This window comes from Phyllobates terribilis, unplaced genomic scaffold, assembly GCF_046119375.1.
Source record: "Phyllobates terribilis strain yellow unplaced genomic scaffold, ASM4611937v1 Scaffold_11__3_contigs__length_659146591, whole genome shotgun sequence".
In the NCBI taxonomy this organism is placed as follows: Eukaryota; Metazoa; Chordata; class Amphibia; order Anura; family Dendrobatidae; genus Phyllobates; species Phyllobates terribilis.
In genome coordinates, this window is record NW_027362771.1 from 523,612,459 (window position 1) to 523,631,780 (window position 19,322).

The window sequence follows — 19,322 nt, forward strand, 5'->3', positions numbered from 1 at the left end:
AATAGGGTTGGGGTTGATGTCAGCTTATAATGCCAGCTGACATCAAGCCCAGGTTAGTAATGGAGAGGCGTCTATAAGACACCCCCATTACTAACCCCATAGTCAAAGTTAAAAAAAACACAAACACCCAGAATAAAGTCCTTTAATTGAAATAAAGACACAATCCTTTATTGTTCTAAATTAAACCATACTTACCGTCACGCCCATTCCAGCTGAAGCCAACGATCTCCTGCAATAAAAGAAAAATAATAAAGCAACCTCATCCTTACCTTTCCATGGTTCCCACGACAGCTTCAGCTCTGCTACATCGAGATGACAGGCTGGACCGCAGCAGAACGCTGCCATCCAGCCTCTCATCCCGCAGACACTGAGAAGCGCAGGCTTGCTTGCGCTGCTCAGCGTCTCTCTGTGACAACATCCAGATGAGCCGAGTTCATGTCCAATGAACTCGGCTCACCTCATGCACGTCACTGACAGCGTGGGAAAATTCTCAAGCTGAAGCGGTGAGTGCAGGAGAATTCTCCCACGCTATCAGTGACGTGCATAAGGTGAGCTCATGTCCAATGAACTCAGCTCACCTCCTGCACGTCACTGACAGCGTGGGAGAATTCTCCTGCACTCAGCGCTTCAGCGTGAGAATTCTCCCGCTGAAGCGCTGAGTGCAGGAGAATTTTCCCACTCTGTCAGTGACGTGCATAAGGTGAGCTCATGTCCAATGAACTCAGCTCACCTCCTGCACGTCACTGACAGCGTGGGAGAATTCTCCTGCACTCAGCGCTTCAGTGTGAGAATTCTCCCACGCTGAAGCGCTGAGTGCAGGAGAATTTTCCCACGCTGTCAGTGACGTGCATGAGGTGAGCCGAGTTCATTGGACATTAACTCGGCTCATCTGGATGCCCTCACAGAGAGACACTGTGGAGCGCAAGCAAGCCTGCGCTTCTCAGTGTCTGCGGGATGACAGGCTGGATGGCAGCGTTCTGCTGCGGTCCAGCCTGTCATCTCGATGTAGCAGAGCTGAAGCTGTCATGGGAACCATGGAAAGGTAAGGATGATGTTGCTTTATTATTTTTCTTTTATTTCAGGAGATCGTTGGCTTCAGCTGGAATGGGCGTGATGGTAAGTATGGTTTAATTTAGAACAATAAAGAATTGTGTGTTTATTTCAATTAAAGGACTTTTTTCTGGGTGTTGTGTTTTTTTTAAATACTTTACTAGAAATTCATGGTGGTCATGTCTAATATTGGCGTGACCCCATGAATTTCGGGCTTAGGGCCAGCTGATAATGCCAAGCTGGCCCTAACCCCTTTATTACCCAGTGAGCCACCGCATCAGGGCCCTGGATGAGTTGGGTACAGCGCCAGAAGATGGCGCTTCTATGAACGCGCCATTTTCCGGGGTGGCTGCGGACTGCAATTTGCAGCGGGGGTGGCCCAGAAAGCTTGGGCCTCCCTGCGCTGCGGATTCCAGCCCCCAGCTGCCTAGTTGTACCTGGCTGGACACAAAAACAGGGCGAAGCCCCACGTCAATTTTCTTTAAATTATTTCATGAAATAATTAAGAAAAAAAGGGCTTCCCTATATTGTTGTGTCCGGCCAGGTACAAATAGGCAGCTGGTGGTTGGGGGCAGCCCGTTCCTGCCTGCTGTACCTGGCTGGACACAAATATAGTGCGAAGCCCCACGTCAATTTTTTTTAAATTATTTCATGAATTTCCTGAAATAATTTAAAAAAATTGAAGTGGGGCTTCGCACTATATTTGTGTCCAGCCAGGTACAGCAGGCAGGAACGGGCTGCCCCCATCCACCAGCTGCCTATTTGTACCTGGCCGGACACAACAATATAGGGAAGCCCTTTTTTTCTTAATTATTTCATGAATTTCATGAAATAATTAAAAAAAATTGAAGTGGGGCTTCGCACTATATTTGTGTCCAGCCAGGTACAGCAGGCAGGAACGGGCTGCCCCCATCCACCAGCTGCCTATTTGTACCTGGCCAGACACAACAATATAGGGAAGCCCTTTTTTTCTTAATTATTTCATGAATTTCATGAAATAATTAAAAAAAATTGAAGTGGGGCTTCGCACTATATTTGTGTCCAGCCAGGTACAGCAGGCAGGAACGGGCTGCCCCCAACCACCAGCTGCCTATTTGTACCTGGCCGGACACAACAATATAGGGAAGGCCTTTTTTTCTTAATTATTTCATGAATTTCATGAAATAATTAAAAAAAAAGTACGTGGGGCTTCGCCCTATTTTTGTGTCCAGCCAGGTACAACTAGGCAGCTGGGGGCTGGAATCTGCAGCGCAGGGAGGCCCAAGCTTTCTGGGCCCCCCCCCCCGCTACAAATTGCAGTCCGCAGCCACCCCGGAAAATGGCGCGTTCATAGAAGCGCCATCTTCTGGCGCTGTACCCAACTCATCCAGGGCCCTGGTGCGGTGGCTCACTGGGTAATAAAGGGGTTAGGGCCAGCTTGGTATTATCAGCTGGCCCCAAGCCCAAAATTCATGGGGTCACGCCAGTATTAGACATGACCGCCATGAATTTCTAGTAAAGTATTTAAAAAAAACACAACACCCAGAATAAAGTCCTTTAATTGAAATAAAGACACAATTCTTTATTGTTCTAAATTAAACCATGCTTACCATCACACCCATTCCAGCTGAAGCCAACGATCTCCTGCAATAAAAGAAAAATAATTAACCAACCTCATCCTTACCTTTCCATGGTTCCCACGACAGCTTCAGCTCTGCTACATCGAGATGACTGGCTGGACCGCAGCAGAACGCTGCCATCCAGTCTGTCATCCCGCAGACACTGAGAAGCGCAGGCATGCTTGCGCTCCTCACTGTCTCGCTGTGACGGCATCCAGATGAGCCGAGGTCATGTCCAATGAACTCGGCTCACCTCATGCACGTCACTGACAGCGTGGGAAAATTCTCACGCTGAAGTGCTGAGTGCAGGAGAATTCTCCCACGCTGTCAGTGATGTGCATGAGGTGAGCTCATGTCCAATGAACTCAGCTCACCTCCTGCACGTCACTGACAGCGTGGGAAAATTCTCCTGCAATCAGCGCTTCAGCGTGAGAATTTTCCCACGCTGTCAGTGACGTGCATGAGGTGAGCCGAGTTCATTGGACATGAACTCGGCTCATCTGGATGTCGTCACAGAGAGACTCTGAGCAGCGCAAGCAAGCCTGCGCTTCTCAGTGTCTGCGGGATGACAGGCTGGATGGCAGCGTTCTGCTGCGGTCCAGCCTGTCATCTCGATGTAGCAGAGCTGAAGCTGTCGTGGGAACCATGGAAAGGTAAGGATGAGGTTGCTTTATTATTTTTCTTTTATTGCAGGAGATCGTTGGCTTCAGCTGGAATGGGCGTGATGGTAAGTATGGTTTAATTTAGAACAATAAAGGATTGTGTCTTTATTTCAATTAAAGGACTTTATTCTGGGTGTTTGTGTTTTTTTTAACTTTGACTATGGGGTTAGTAATGGGGGTGTCTTATAGACGCCTCTCCATTACTAACCTGGGCTTGATGTCAGCTGGCATTATAAGCTGACATCAACCCCAACCCTATTACCCCCTGCCACCGCAACAGGGCAGCGTGGAAGAGCGAGGCTAAGTGCCAGAATTGGCGCATCCTATGAATGCGCCATTTCTGGGGCGGCTGACGGCTGGTGTTTCTAGCCTGGGAGGGGGCCAATATTCATGGCTCCCTTCCTGGGCTATTAATATCAGCCCCCAGCTGTCTGCCTAGCCTTTGCTAGCTATTAAATTAGGGGGGACCCCACGTCATTTTTTTGGGGGGGTCCCCCATTTTAATAGCTAGTAAAGGCTATGTATTCAGCTGGGGGCTGATATTAGTAGCCTGGGAAGCTCCGTGGGTATTACCCCCTTCCCAGGCTTCAAACATCTGCCCCAGCCATCTGCTTAACCTCCGCTAGAGCCTAAAATTAAGGGGAACCCCACGCCAATTTTTTTAATAATAAATCCTTTATTTTAATACTAAATGACAAGTACAGTAACCAACACTATCACTGTACTTCATATATATGTGACTGACATGTTTCTATCTATCTAATCTATGTGTGATGCTCTATCTTTCTGTTCTAAATTGTCGGGTACCGCTGCTGAATTGCCGGCCGGCTTTTTTAAAGAGACAGTGCATGAAAACACTATTATTTTTTTAAATAAATCCTTTACACTAAATGACAAGTACAGTAAGCAACACTATCACTGTACTTATTATATATGTGATTGACATGTTTCTATCTATCTAATCTATGTGTGAAGCTCTTTTCTTTCTGTTCTAAATTGTCGGGTACAGATGCTGAATTGCCGGCCGGCTTTTTTAAAGAGACGGTGCATGAAAACACTAATATTTTTTTTAATAAATCCTTTACACTAAATGACAAGTGCAGTAACCAACACTGTCACTCTGCTTCTTATATGTGTGACTGACATGTTTCTATCTATCTAATCTATGTGTGATGCTCTATTCCTTCTTGTCTAAATTGTCGGGTACCGGTGTATGCCGCTGCTGAATTTGCCGGCCGGCTTTTTTAAAGAGAGTGTCTTCTGAGCAGTTTGTCAGCTTTTGGACACCTTTGCAGGTGTTTTCTATGTGTTTCTATGTGTTTTTGTTTGCCTGCCATTGGTTTTAACGGTGTTCGACGGTGTTCTAAGGTGTTCGACGAACAGTTCGACGAACAGTTCCTCGAACATCCCGGTGTTCGACGAACCGAACCGAACCCGAACACTACGGGGGTGGCTCAACACTACTGGTCATCTTACTCCTGGTGGTTGGCCCTCTGCCCCAGGGGTTGCTCATTTTAAAAAGCAGAATCTTGCAAAGTGCCCCGCCTTTTGACAGCGGCGGCAGATGGGTTGTCCGTCCTGGTCGTAGTGATCGCTGTTCCTCCCTCTGATCGGTGGAATCCTTCTCTGTCGTCGCCATGGGATGTCATCTGGACTGGAAGCCAGCTGGATCTTTTCCTTGGGAGACACTTGCATGGCCTGCATGGTTTTAGTTAGTGTAGCCATACTTTTGGTCAGCTCCTGGACCTGAAGGCGCAGGTCGGGGTCGGCAGACGGGTCGTTGTCCAGAGTCTGCGCGTCAGCCTCCACAGGTTCTGGGGAAAAGGATGCCACCTCCTGGTGGTAGGTGATAGCTGGGCGCCGGTGGGATGCAGCGCCTCCTGGTGTTGATTCCCGCAGCACGCGGATGGCTCTGTCTTTAAATTGCGCAAAGTCCAGATTAGGGTTTTGCAGAGCCTTAATGCGCAGCTGTGTCCTGTGAGCGCTGGACAGGAGCCCCTCAATAAACTGCTCAGTTAGCAATCTGTCCTCATCATGCACACTGTCGGGGTCTACCTGTTTCATGGCTCGCAGCGCCTCCTGCAGGTTTAGAGCATAGTCCCGTACACTGTCTTGCACCCTTTGCTTGCACCCGTAAAACTTCATTTTAATTTCTGCTGCGGTGCGGGTGTCAAAGGTATCTTTCAATTGGCCAGTATTTCTTTTACAGTGCCTTTGTCTCTGCCCGGCCAGGACTTCACCTCTCTCTGGGCTGCACCGATTAGCTGGCCTATGAGGATGCTGACTTTCTGCTCCTCAGACAGGGGGTATACTTTAAACAAACTGCGCAGTCTCTCCTCAAAGTCGTTCAGGGTGTGCGACTCCCCTGAGTACTGGGGCAACCACGCCGCCCCCGGTATATATGGCATTGATAACGGCATCACAGTGGCAGCGGCCGCGCCTGTGGCTGAACCCTCCTCGATGTTGGGCATCCCACCCTCCCCCAAGTGAACCTCAGCCAGGTCCTGGGCGTCTGTTGACGTACCAGTATGCTGCTTTGCAGGCGGAGGGATCTCTTACCCGGCGGTTCCAGATCGGGGCTTCTTTCTTCCCCCTCGGCGGGCGGCAAACCACGTGATAACACAGTTCAATAAAGTCTATGGCACACAGGACCCGGTTATACCGGGCTTCGTGAATCCTTTTCGTGACGCCAAGTTGACGCGCCCCCTGGGCCGTGGGGTGCCCGGTGCCGGGCCGGTAGATGCTGGGGGATGTCACAGTGGCGGTGACCCGGTCCGTGACCCAGGGCGGTCAATAAAAAGGGGTTATTGATAGGGGATTTATAGTGATTGTATAAAGTTCGTGACGCCACCTGTGGTATGCGGCTAAGGAAGCCACCGCTGCGGAGCAGGTCCTCTGGAGCTGATGTTACTGCAGCAGGGATGGTGTGGCTCTCCACAGGTAGAGCTTAGCTCCAGGGCAGTGTAGATGTTATTGGTTATGCTGGGCGTTTTAGTGCAGGGGTTGATGGCGCATCAATAATCAGTCCACAACTTAATGGCGGTTTCCTCTTATCTTTACTGGTGGTGATTAGACAAGCCGGAACTAGGGTACTGGCTAGAAGTGGAAGTCCGGGCAGCCTGGAAGCAAGTAAAGAATCCTCCTTTCCAGGTAAAGTTGGAGGCCTTCCCTTTCCACTAAACTCTTTGGCCCTGCTGCTTGTAGCTGTGCGGTGGCCCTCGTCCCTGAGTGCAACCTTTCTGTGCTCACCCGTATGGGAGGCAGGTCGGGCCTTGCTGGTGCGTCGCTCCCACATGGCGGTGCTGGGCCCTCTGTGCTGCTGAGCCTCTGGGCGTCTGATGGGGCCAGGAGACCTGCAGTCTCCTGCCCTCCGGTTTCTGCCGCTGGGCCTTCAGTGCCCCACAGCCTCGGACTCAGGTGTCCGGTTTTTCTGTGTTGGTTCCTTCTGGGATGAGCTGCCACACAGCTCCAGTCCCCAGCTCCTCTCTCTTCGACGTCCTGACTTCAACTCCTCACACTAAGTCTAACTAACCCCGTCTCCAGATCCCAGTTGCCAAGGGGAGGAACTCCCCTTGCTGGTCTGGAGCCAGGAAAGTGTTGCATGCTTAGTAAAACCTGATTAGGGGACCCCTGCTTGCTTCCAGGCATGGCATCACCTCTTGTGAGGGAGGCAATGCCACTGTGGCAATCGGACCCCTGGGGTGCCACATAGCGAGGGCTCCAAACAGACTCTTTGTACTGGGACAGTGCAACTGAGATTTTGATGTGACTGGGGCTAGAGAAGCAACTTGAGAGTGCAGGGGTCTTAGAGCCATTTTAGGCAGCAAGCCCTGAATGGAATTTTTACTTCTTATATGTATAACACTGATAAAGACAAATTTGTGAGATTCTGGCATCATATCTATATTAAGTATAGGCACAGCCCAAAAATAATGTGGCAGAGACATTTTATTTTAAAAATATTAGTTTGAAGTAACATCCTGTGTCTGCAAGGGGGGGCAGGGCCGAAAAACTCTTTTTATGTAAAAGCTTCCAGGCAGCGTCCGTTCGTGACTCTCATACAAGATACAGAAGAGGTTGAAGAGCGAGTGAGAGAATTATAGATTTTTCTGGTGGGCACTGGCCAGATAAGAAACTTAATTCATTTTATTTGGGACTTCAGGCTTGCAATACATTTTAATGTGATCCTTTTTTTAGATTTCCTTTTGAACATTATCTTTGGATTATTTCCATATAGTTTAGCTGAATCTGTATTTTGGAGTCTGAGAGGTGAATTACCCATCAGTTTATAACCTCAATCTCTGGTAGGTTGCCCCAATCAGAATGTGATATAGTTTATTAGTCTGTTTGTTAGTCAGAACATATTATATTTTGTGTATAATCAGCCATAACTTTTAAACCACTGACAGGTGAAGAGAACAATCTTGATGTTGACTGGTGGAATATATCATGGAGCAAGTGAACAATCAGTACTTGAAGTTGGTTCGTTGTAAGAGAAGACATGATTGACTTTCAAAAGGACTAAATTGTGATGGCTGGAGGACAGGGGCAAATCATCCTCAAAATGACTCCTGCAAGTTTCCACCTCTAAAAATACCTCTATATTGCATAACGGCATCAAAACCGAGCCAAAAAGCAATGGGAGAAGTTGGTCTGATCTAATGAATTACATTTTCTTTTACATTATGTGGACATCCAGGTGAGGGCACATTACTTACCTAGGAAATATATGGCAATAAGATAGACTATGGGAAAAGAGTAAGCTGGTGGAAGCAGTCAATGCTCTGGGCAATTTCCTGTTGGGAAACTTTGGGTCCTAACATTCATGTGAATGTTACTTTCACATGTACCGCTACATTGTATAGACCAAAACCAAATGTGTAGGTATAAATGCAATGTGTAGGGTGCACATTCACACTGTGGCCATTTAACAGACAAAATGCAGTAGTGATTTTCAGCTGGGTTTCGCCCCTGCCACACTGCACAAAGTGATCAGGAACTGTTTGACGAATGTGATAAAGAGTTCTAGATTCTAGATATCAATAAAATTGAGCATCTTTGCATTGTGCTGTATAAACTAGTCAGAATCATGAACACTGCACTTCACAGGAATGAAAGTAATCTTCCGCTACTATCTTGGTATCAGATACAATAGGACTCCTTCAGTAGGGGTCCATGCCACTGTAAGGATCTAAGGGTTAATTGCAGTTTACTGTATTGTTGGAGATTTGTGATGTAAAATATGATCTGGCCAGTAGAGGGCAGTGGCGAGAGACTGGAGTTGGAACAGGGGGGGTTGGTGGTTGGTGGATGGTTGGGAAAAGTTGAAGCGCATCCTTGGAGAAAATCTGTGTAGAGCGGTATGACTCTGGATCTGTTGTTGGTGACTCTGGGATGTGTTGTTCAGCTTGACATGAGCCAACTCGGTGAGGGCAACCAAGTACACAGCATCGTGGGCTAGGCCATGTGAGGCCTTATCTCTAAGGACTTAGGGAAGCCCTGCGTTGGAGAGATCGGCATTCCCTAAGAGATTCAAGATGGTGTTTATGATTATTCGGAACTCAGCCCAGCAAGGACCCTTCTACTTCAGTCTCAGGACATACTGGTACCATCTTACATCTGAATATATATGCTCATGTATAAATAGTCTTATAGAAGTCCAGTTAGCTAGGAGAAAAGGCCTTTTCTGTAAGAGTCAGTTTGAAAACTGCTCTGAGTAGGTGATTACTAAAGTGCTAGTACAGCACTGTTGTCTTATTGATTTATGCATAGAAAGAGTTAATCGCGTTGTATTTTGCTCGCATATAAGTGTTAATTCTGCTTAAATGTACCTGCATATACTGTTGTTCATTGTTATTGAGAGTAACTGCTGTCATTGTATTTGTTACTTATACACTGTTTACCTACCATCCTTTCCTTTGTTTTATAAATTAGTTAGTAAATATTTATAACATATTATCTAATCTTTGTGTGTGTCTGCTGATTGTTGCTGTGCCTCTCGTCCTGTGGCCATCCCTCATCCATGTTTCAAGGAGACAGACAAGTGAGAAGATGCCCACAGTTAATGTCTAACAGAGTGTCTGCAAGCAAATATCACCATCTGTTGGTCAAAGATAATAGAGAAAGTGAAATCCAAAAGAATTGCAGTAGCAGGTACTCAAAGGTGAAGTGCATGTTCCCTTGGTGAAGAGATTGGAGGAGATATCAGGTAATGTGATAGCTGTGGCACAGTTAGTAATCGTAAATGGCCCAGGAGGGCTGTGAAGGGAAGGAGTTAGTGCCTGAACCTGTAGCAGGATGGACGTGCGGTACATCGAGCTGGCTTATAGCCGCCATTATGAGAGACCAGAGCCGGGTAAAGAATAGTGTTGAGCCACCCCCGTAGTGTTCGGGTTCGGTTCGGTTCGTCGAACACCGGGATGTTCGAGGAACTGTTCGTCGAACTGTTCGTCGAACACCTTAGAACACCGTCGAACACCGTTAAAACCAATGGCAGGCAAACAAAAACACATAGAAACACATAGAAAACACCTTCAAAGGTGTCCAAAAGCTGACAAACTGCTCAGAAGACGCTTTCTTTAAAAAAGCCGGCCGGCAATTCAGCAGCGGCATACACCAGTACCCGACAATTTAGACAAGAAGGAATAGAGCCTCACACATAGATTAGATAGAAACATGTCACTCACATATATATGAAGTACAGTGACAGTGTTGCTTACTGTACTTGTCATTTAGTGTAAAGGATTTATTAAAAAATATAATAGTGTTTTCATGCACCGTCTCTTTAAAAAAGCCGGCCGGCAATTCAGCATCTGTACCCGACAATTTATAACAGACAGAATAGAGCTTCACACATAGATTAGATAGATAGAAACATGTCAGTCACATATATATGAAGTACAGTGATAGTGTTGGTTACTGTACTTGTCATTTAGTATTAAAATAAAGGATTTATTATTAAAAAAAATTGGCGTGGGGTTCCCCTTAATTTTAGTCTCTAGCGGAGGTTAAGCAGACAGCTGGGGCAGATGTTTGAAGCCTGGGAAGGGGGTAATACCCACGGAGCTTCCCAGGCTACTAATATCAGCCCCCAGCTGAATACATAGCCTTTACTAGCTATTAAAATGGGGGACCCCCCCAAAAAAATGACGTGGGGTCCCCCCTAATTTAATAGCTAGCAAAGGCTAGGCAGACAGCTGGGGGCTGATATTAATAGCCCAGGAAGGGAGCCATGAATATTGGCCCCCTCCCAGGCTAGAAACACCAGCCGTCAGCCGCCCCAGAAATGGCGCATTCATAGGATGCGCCAATTCTGGCACTTAGCCTCGCTCTTCCACGCTGCCCTGTAGCGGTGGCAGGGGGTAATAGGGCTGGGGTTGATGTCAGCTTATAATGCCAGCTGACATCAAGCCCAGGTTAGTAATGGAGAGGCGTCTATAAGACACCCCCATTACTAACCCCATAGTCAAAGTTAAAAGAAAACACAAACACCCAGAATAAAGTCCTTTAATTGAAATAAAGACACAATCCTTTATTGTTCTAAATTAAACCATACTTACCATCACGCCCATTCCAGCTGAAGCCAACGATCTCCTGCAATAAAAGAAAAATAATAAAGCAACATCATCCTTACCTTTCCATGGTTCCCACGACAGCTTCAGCTCTGCTACATCGAGATGACAGGCTGGACCGCAGCAGAACGCTGCCATCCAGCCTGTCATCCCGCAGACACTGAGAAGCGCAGGCATGCTTGCGCTCTGCAGTGTCTGGCTGTGACGGCATAAAGATGAGACGAGTTCATGTCCAATGAACTTGGCGCACCTCATGCACGTCACTGACAGCGTGGGAAAATTCTCACGCTGAAGCGCTGAGTGCAGGAGAATTCTCCCACGCTGTCAGTGACGTGCATAAGGTGAGCTCATGTCCAATGAACTCAGCTCACCTCCTGCACGTCACTGACAGCGTGGGAGAATTCTCCTGCACTCAGCGCTTCAGCGTGAGAATTCTCCCACGCTGAAGCGCTGAGTGCAGGAGAATTTTCCCACGCTGCCAGTGACGTGCATAAGGTGAGCTCATGTCCAATGAACTCAGCTCACCTCCTGCACGTCACTGACAGCGTGGGAGAATTCTCCTGCACTCAACGCTTCAGTGTGAGAATTCTCCCACGCTGAAGCGCTGAGTGCAGGAGAATTTTCCCACGCTGTCAGTGACGTGCATGAGGTGAGCTGAGTTCATTGGACATTAACTCGGCTCATCTGGATGCCCTCACAGAGAGACACTGTGGAGCGCAAGCAAGCCTGCGCTTCTCAGTGTCTGCGGGATGACAGGCTGGATGGCAGCGTTCTGCTGCGGTCCAGCCTGTCATCTCGATGTAGCAGAGCTGAAGCTGTCATGGGAACCATGGAAAGGTAAGGATGATGTTGCTTTATTATTTTTCTTTTATTTCAGGAGATCGTTGGCTTCAGCTGGAATGGGCGTGACGGTAAGTATGGTTTAATTTAGAACAATAAAGAATTGTGTCTTTATTTCAATTAAAGGACTTTTTTCTGGGTGTTGTGTTTTTTTTAAATACTTTACTAGAAATTCATGGTGGTCATGTCTAATATTGGCGTGACCCCATGAATTTTGGGCTTAGGGCCAGCTGATAATGCCAAGCTGACCCTAACCCCTTTATTACCCAGTGAGCCACCGCATCAGGGCCCTGGATAAGTTGGGTACAGCGCCAGAAGATGGCGCTTCTATGAACGCGCCATTTTCCGGGGTGGCTGCGGACTGCAATTTGCAGCGGGGGTGGCCCAGAAAGCTTGGGCCTCCCTGCGCTGCGGATTCCAGCCCCCAGCTGCCTAGTTGTACCTGGCTGGACACAAAAACAGGGCGAAGCCCCACGTCAATTTTCTTTAAATTATTTCATGAAATAATTAAGAAAAAAAGGGCTTCCCTATATTGTTGTGTCTGGCCAGGTACAAATAGGCAGCTGGTGGTTGGGGGCAGCCCGTTCCTGCCTGCTGCACCTGACTGGACACAAATATAGTGCGAAGCCCCACGTCAATTTTTTTTTAATTATTTCATGAATTTCCTGAAATAATTTAAAAAAATTGAAGTGGGGCTTCGCACTATATTTGTGTCCAGCCAGGTACAGCAGGCAGGAATGGGCTGCCCCCAACCACCAGCTGACTATTTGTACCTGGCCGGACACAACAATATAGGGAAGGCCTTTTTTTCTTAATTATTTCATGAATTTCATGAAATAATTAAAAAAAAAATACGTGGGGCTTCGCCCTATTTTTGTGTCCAGCCAGGTACAACTATGCAGCTGGGGGCTGGAATCTGCAGCGCAGGGAGGCCCAAGCTTTCTGGGCCCCCCCCGCTGCAAATTGCAGTCCGCAGCCACCCCGGAAAATGGCGCGTTCATAGAAGCGCCATCTTCTGGCGCTGTACCCAACTCATCCAGGGCCCTGGTGCGGTGGCTCACTGGGTAATAAAGGGGTTAGGGCCAGCTTGGTATTATCAGCTGGCCCCAAGCCCAAAATTCATGGGGTCACGCCAGTATTAGACATGACCGCCATGAATTTCTAGTAAAGTATTTAAAAAAAACACAACACCCAGAATAAAGTCCTTTAATTGAAATAAACACACAATTCTTTATTGTTCTAAATTAAACTATACTTACCATCACGCCCATTCCAGCTGAAGCCAACGATCTCCTGCAATAAAAGAAAAATAATAAACCAACCTCATCCTTACCTTTCCATGGTTCCCACGACAGCTTCAGCTCTGCTACATCGAGATGACAGGCCGGACCGCAGCAGAACGCTGCCATCCAGCCTGTCATGCCGCAGACACTGAGAAGAGCAGGCATGCTTGCGCTCCTCAGTGTCTCGCTGTGACAGCATCCAGTGAGCCGAGGTCATGTCCAATGAACTCGGCTCACCTCATGCACGTCACTGACAGCGTGGGAAAATTCTCACGCTGAAGTGCTGAGTGCAGGAGAATTCTCCCACGCTGTCAGTGACGTGCATGAGGTGAGCTCATGTCCAATGAACTCAGCTCACCTCATGCACCTCACTGACAGCGTGGGAAAATTCTCCTGCACTCAGCGCTTCAGCGTGAGAATTCTCCCACGCTGTAAGTGACGTGCATGAGGTGAGCCGAGTTCATTGGACATGACCTCGGCTCATCTTTATGCCGTCACAGAGAGACAATGTGGAGCGCAAGCAAGCCTGCGCTTCTCAGTGTCTGCGGGATGACAGGCTGGATGGCAGCGTTCTGCTGCGGTCCAGCCTGTCATCTCGATGTAGCAGAGCTGAAGCTGTCGTGGGAACCATGGAAAGGTAAGGATGAGGTTGCTTTATTATTTTATTTTTATTACAGGAGATCGTTGGCTTCAGCTGGAATGGGCGTGACGGTAAGTATGGTTTAATTTAGAACAATAAAGAATTGTGTCTTTATTTCAATTAAAGGACTTTATTCTGGGTGTTTGTGTTTTTTTTAACTTTGACTATGGGGTTAGTAATGGGGGTGTCTTATAGACGCCTCTCCATTACTAACCTGGGCTTGATGTCAGCTGGCATTATAAGCTGACATCAACCCCAGCCCTATTACCCCCTGCCACCGCACCAGGGCAGCGTGGAAGAGCGAGGCTAAGTGCCAGAATTGGCGCATCCTATGAATGCGCCATTTCTGGGGCGGCTGACGGCTGGTGTTTCTAGCCTGGGAGGGGGCCAATATTCATGGCTCCCTTCCTGGGCTATTAATATCAGCCCCCAGCTGTCTGCCTAGCCTTTGCTAGCTATTAAATTAGGGGGGACCCCACGTCATTTTTTTGGGGGGGTCCCCCATTTTAATAGCTAGTAAAGGCTATGTATTCAGCTGGGGGCTGATATTAGTAGCCTGGGAAGCTCCGTGGGTATTACCCCCTTCCCAGGCTTCAAACATCTGCCCCAGTTGTCTGCTTAACCTCCGCTAGAGCCTAAAATTAAGGGGAACCCCACGCCAATTTTTTTAATAATAAATCCTTTATTTTAATACTAAATGACAAGTACAGTAACCAACACTATCACTGTACTTCATATATATGTGACTGACATGTTTCTATCTATCTCATCTATGTGTGAAGCTCTATTCTGTCTGTTATAAATTGTCGGGTACAGATGCTGAATTGCCGGCCGGCTTTCTTAAAGAGACGGTGCATGAAAACACTATTATTTTTTTTAATAAATCCTTTACACTAAATGACAAGTACAGTAAGCAACATTGTCACTGTACTTCATATATATGTGACTGACATGTTTCTATCTATCTAATCTATGTGTGATTCTCTATTCCTTCTATTCTAAATTGGCGGGTACCGCTGCTGAATTGCCGGCCGGCTTTTTTAAAGAGACGGTGCATGAAAACACTATTATTTTTTTTGATAAATCCTTTACGCTAAATGACAAGTACAGTAAGCAGCACTTTCACTGTACTTCGTATATATGTGACTGACATGTTTCTATCTATCTAATCTATGTGTGAAGCTCTATTCTTTCGGTTCTAAATTGTCGGGTACCGGTGTATGCCGCTGCTGAATTGCCGGCTTTTCATGTTTCACTGTTGGCACTGTTCCCATCGATTTGGGCAATCACTGTAATGCCACAACCACCATGGCTGTGGCATTACAGTGAGTGGCAGACAATCCTTGCATGATTGGTGCTCTAAATAGCACCAGACATGCAGGACACGCTTTTGGTGCACGAACAGTTATCGAACATAACCTCGAACAGCCGAATTTTTTGCAAATCGTTCGGGTTCGTCGAACAACTCGAACACCGCCCAAAACAGCTCGAATTTGAGATTGGCGAACAGTTCTAGTCGAACAACGCTCATCTCTAGTAAAGAACCGAGAGAGACCAGAGCTGAGTAAAGGGGGCCTAAAAATTGGTCAACTCGATGGAAACAGTTCTCATATAACATGGGAACAGCATGGGGAAGACCCCTGGAAGCATCTCTGACTACCAGGTCATTGCTGTGAACAATGTTGTCAGAGTATTACGCCGATACAAAAATGAAGCAAAAATAGATTTTCCTGGAAAAAATGTTAAGAAACATTCTTTCCAGGGTAATGACTTATATATAAGGCAAAGTAAATAATCAAAAAAAAATGCTCCTCCACACCTTGGGCTATGTTCACACGTAGAGTTTTTGATGTGTTTTTGCACTTTTGCATTTCTTTCAACTGTAAAAAATACATTCACCAGTAAATGTAATTTTAACATTTTAATACCTTATCTGGCCATGCAGTATGTGAGAAATGATCAGACACATCCAGAATGAACACTCATTTCCAGCTGATAATACTATATAGTACCTGTCCCTATTTTAAAAGCATCTTACAGCATTGGGGAATAGATTTTTTTTTCAGCACGGAGTATAATACAATAATCTCTGACTAGATGCCTGTAAGACGCTATCCCAACTATATAGGTCACCCGTATATGAATCTCAGATAAGAGAGATAATATAGTACAATAAAAAATTGAGTTTAACTGTCTCTGAAGATTTTTTTTTGGTACGTTGCGCTACCAAGCTGTGAAGTAACACAAACAACCCTGTCTGCTTTCATCAATTTCTAATTACAGATTAAAAATTATGAATCGGCCAACGAATGCATGGAAAATATGTATCAAGTTATGGATCGTTGTAGGGATGTATGAGACCAGAATGAAAACTTATTTCCAGCTGATAACACCATCTAGTTCCTGTCCCTATTTTAAAAGCAGCTAACAGCGTTATCAATAGGGAATAGATTTTTTTTTAGCACTGAGTATAATACAATAATCCCTGACTACATGCCTGTAAGACGCTATCCCTACTGCTATAAGTCACCTGTACACAAATCTCAGATAAGAGAGGTAATATTGTACAATAAAAAATAGATTTTAACCGACCCCAAAAAGTTTTTTTGGACGTAACACCAACAAACTGTGAAAGGACGCAAGCAACCCTGCCTGCTTTCATGAATTTGTGAGTAAAGATCACCGTTAAAAAATAAATATGAATCGGTCAACGAGTGCATGGAAAATATCAATCAAGTAATGCACTGTGGAAGAGATGTATTCAATGACAATGAACAATACTCATCTCCAGCTGATGATACTTTGCACCTATCCCTATTGTAAATGCAGCTAACAGCGGTATCAATAGGGAATAAAATAGATTTTTTGCAGAAGCAGTACACCATATAAGGCAATAATAACTGTCTGGATTGGTGTAATAAGCTATCCATACTGCGATAGTTCACCAGTAAATGAATTTCATGTAAGAGAGGTAATATTATAGAATATAGAATAAATTGGAATTGGCTTTCCCATTATTAAGGAGTGGGTCTCCTATACTGTTATTGTGTATATGTTATAATACCCCCGGTGGCACTAAAAATAATCTCAACAAAATGCTAGCGGCCACGACCTCCAAGGCGTAGAGAGACAGTTCATGCTACATGTCCAGCTTGCATACCCAATAGTTCTAAGGCGCAGGGGAATCACAGAGGTGACGCTAGTACTGTCACCAAGGTAGTCCTTCAGCCTCTTCCAAAACTTTTCTCTCCTTGTCAGAGTAACCCATGCATCAGAGTCTGGGTGCTGGGAGGGGCTGAGAAAACTATCCTAGACCTTTGACAGCGTTCCACTGCCTCCGCTGCATCTGCTTTGTTTCTCCCTCGCCTGTACTCCTTGGTTGTCCAGGAAACTGTGACCTCTGCCGCCAGCATAATTCTTCAACAAGGGCCATCTGGTACTGCAACATACAACATAGGAGTGGGTCTCCTATACTGTTATTGCATATGCAGCAAGTTCAAGGGCCGCTCAAATTTAGGACACACTCCAAAACACAGTTTGAATAGATGTAGTGAAGGACTTCAGTACTTTTTTTCCCTTCTTAAGGAGTAGGTCTCCTATACTGTTATTGCAAATACAGCAAGTTCAAAGGCTGCTAAAAATGAGGACATGCTCCAAAATCCCTTTGAAGAGACACAGTGGATTGCCTCATTAAAAAATTTTTTCCCATTATAAAGGAGAGGGTCTCCTATACTGTTATTGCATATGCAGTGACTGTAAGGACTGCCAAAAATTAGGACGCACTCCAATACTCCTTTGAAGAGACGTAGAGGAGGGCCTCATTAAAACAAAATTGTTCCCATTATTAAGGAGTGGGTCTCCTATACTGTTATTCCATATGCAGCAAGTTCAAAGGCTGCCAAAAATTAGGACGCGCTCCAATACCTCTTTGATAAGACATAGTGGAGAGCCTCATTAAAAAAAGTCTTCCCATTATAAAGTAGTGTGTCTCCTATACTGTTATTGCTTATGCAGTGACTGCAAGGGCTGTCAAAAATTAGGACGCACTCCAATATCCCTTTGAAGAGATGTAGAGGAGGGCCTCATTAAAAAAAATTGTTGCCATTATTAAGGAGTGGGTCTCCTATACTGGTAATGCCCATGCATAATGGGTTGAAAAACATTTACCCCTGGGGGGTATACATGAACATACTGTGTACATGAACATACTGTATAACATACAGAATGTTAGAGGTAGGCCTCTAAAAATATTTCCTACGGGCATCATAAACACCCTTAAAAAAATTATGTAGGGGGTTGCATGTGGTGGAGGATGAGGAGAAGGAGGAGGGTGACATAAAATAGACAAAATCAGGAGGCATATACCCATGTCTGGATGTGAAGAGGTGCATGGAAATAGACCCCCTCTAAAAAACCACTAGATTTGACATTATGTTCTGCTGCTATCGTCCAGTGGTGTCGAGAAGTCTGGCCCAATCCAGCCCTTGTTCATTTTGATAAGAGTCAGCCTGTCAGCATTTTCAGTTGACAGGCGGATGCGCCTATCAGTTATAATACCTTTGGAAGCACTAAACCCGCTCTGACAAAACTCTAGTGGCAGGGCAGGCCAGCAGGCCTCCAAGGTGTAGAGAGCCAGTTAATACCCCGTGTCCAGCTGAGATACCCAATAGTTATAATGCACAGAGGAATCATCAGAGTAACCTGCACATCAGGACCTGGGCACTGGGAGGGTCTGAGAAAACTGTCCCAGACCTTTGATAGTGTTCCCCTGCTTCTGCTGCATCGTATTTGTGTCTCCCTTGCCTGTACTCCTTGTTTGTCCAACAAACTGTGACCTTATCACCAGCGTTTTCAGATGGGAACTTTTTTAATAATTCTTCAACAAGGGCCTTCTGGTCCTGCAACATTTTATTAGACCTCTCTGCCCTGGGAAGGAGAGATAGAAAGTTCTCCTTGTAGCGTGGGTCTAGAAGTGTGACCAACCAGTAATTAGTGTTGGCCAAAATGTATACATCGCAAGGGTCACAAGAAAAGCAGCGGAACATAAAGTCAGCCATGTGTGCCGGACTGCCATCAGCCATGACTTCCCTGTCATGACCAAGAGGACGACTGTCCATGCTCTCCTCCTTCTCATCCTCCTCCTGGTCCTGCTCCCCATTCTCTCTCTCCTCAGGCTATCCACTCTGAACAGATGGTATGAATGTTGTATGGGTAGTACCATCTGTAGCGCAGGAAACTAGCTCCTGTTCCTTCTCCACTTCCTCCTCCTCCTCAATAGGACCCAATTTGTGTTCAGATGAGATGAGGCAGGGCTGTGTGGCATCACCCTGTATAGTTCGTTGCTCCATCTCATCATGCTCCGCCTGCAATGCCTCCTCTTTAATTGTAAGCAGCCAGTGTTTCAGTAGACAGAGAAGCGGGATGGTGACGCTAATTATGACATCACCACCACTCACCATCTGGGTGGAGTCCTCAAAGTTTTGGAGGATGGCAGAGATGTCAGACATCCATGCCCACTCATCAGCTCTTATGTGCGGAGGCTGACCTGAATACCGACGGACGTGTTGAAGCTGGTACTCTACAACTGCCCTCTGCTGCTCACAAATCCTTCCCAACATATGCAAAGTTGAGTTACAAAACGTGGCGATGAATATATGTGGAGAGGGGTGCACCATACA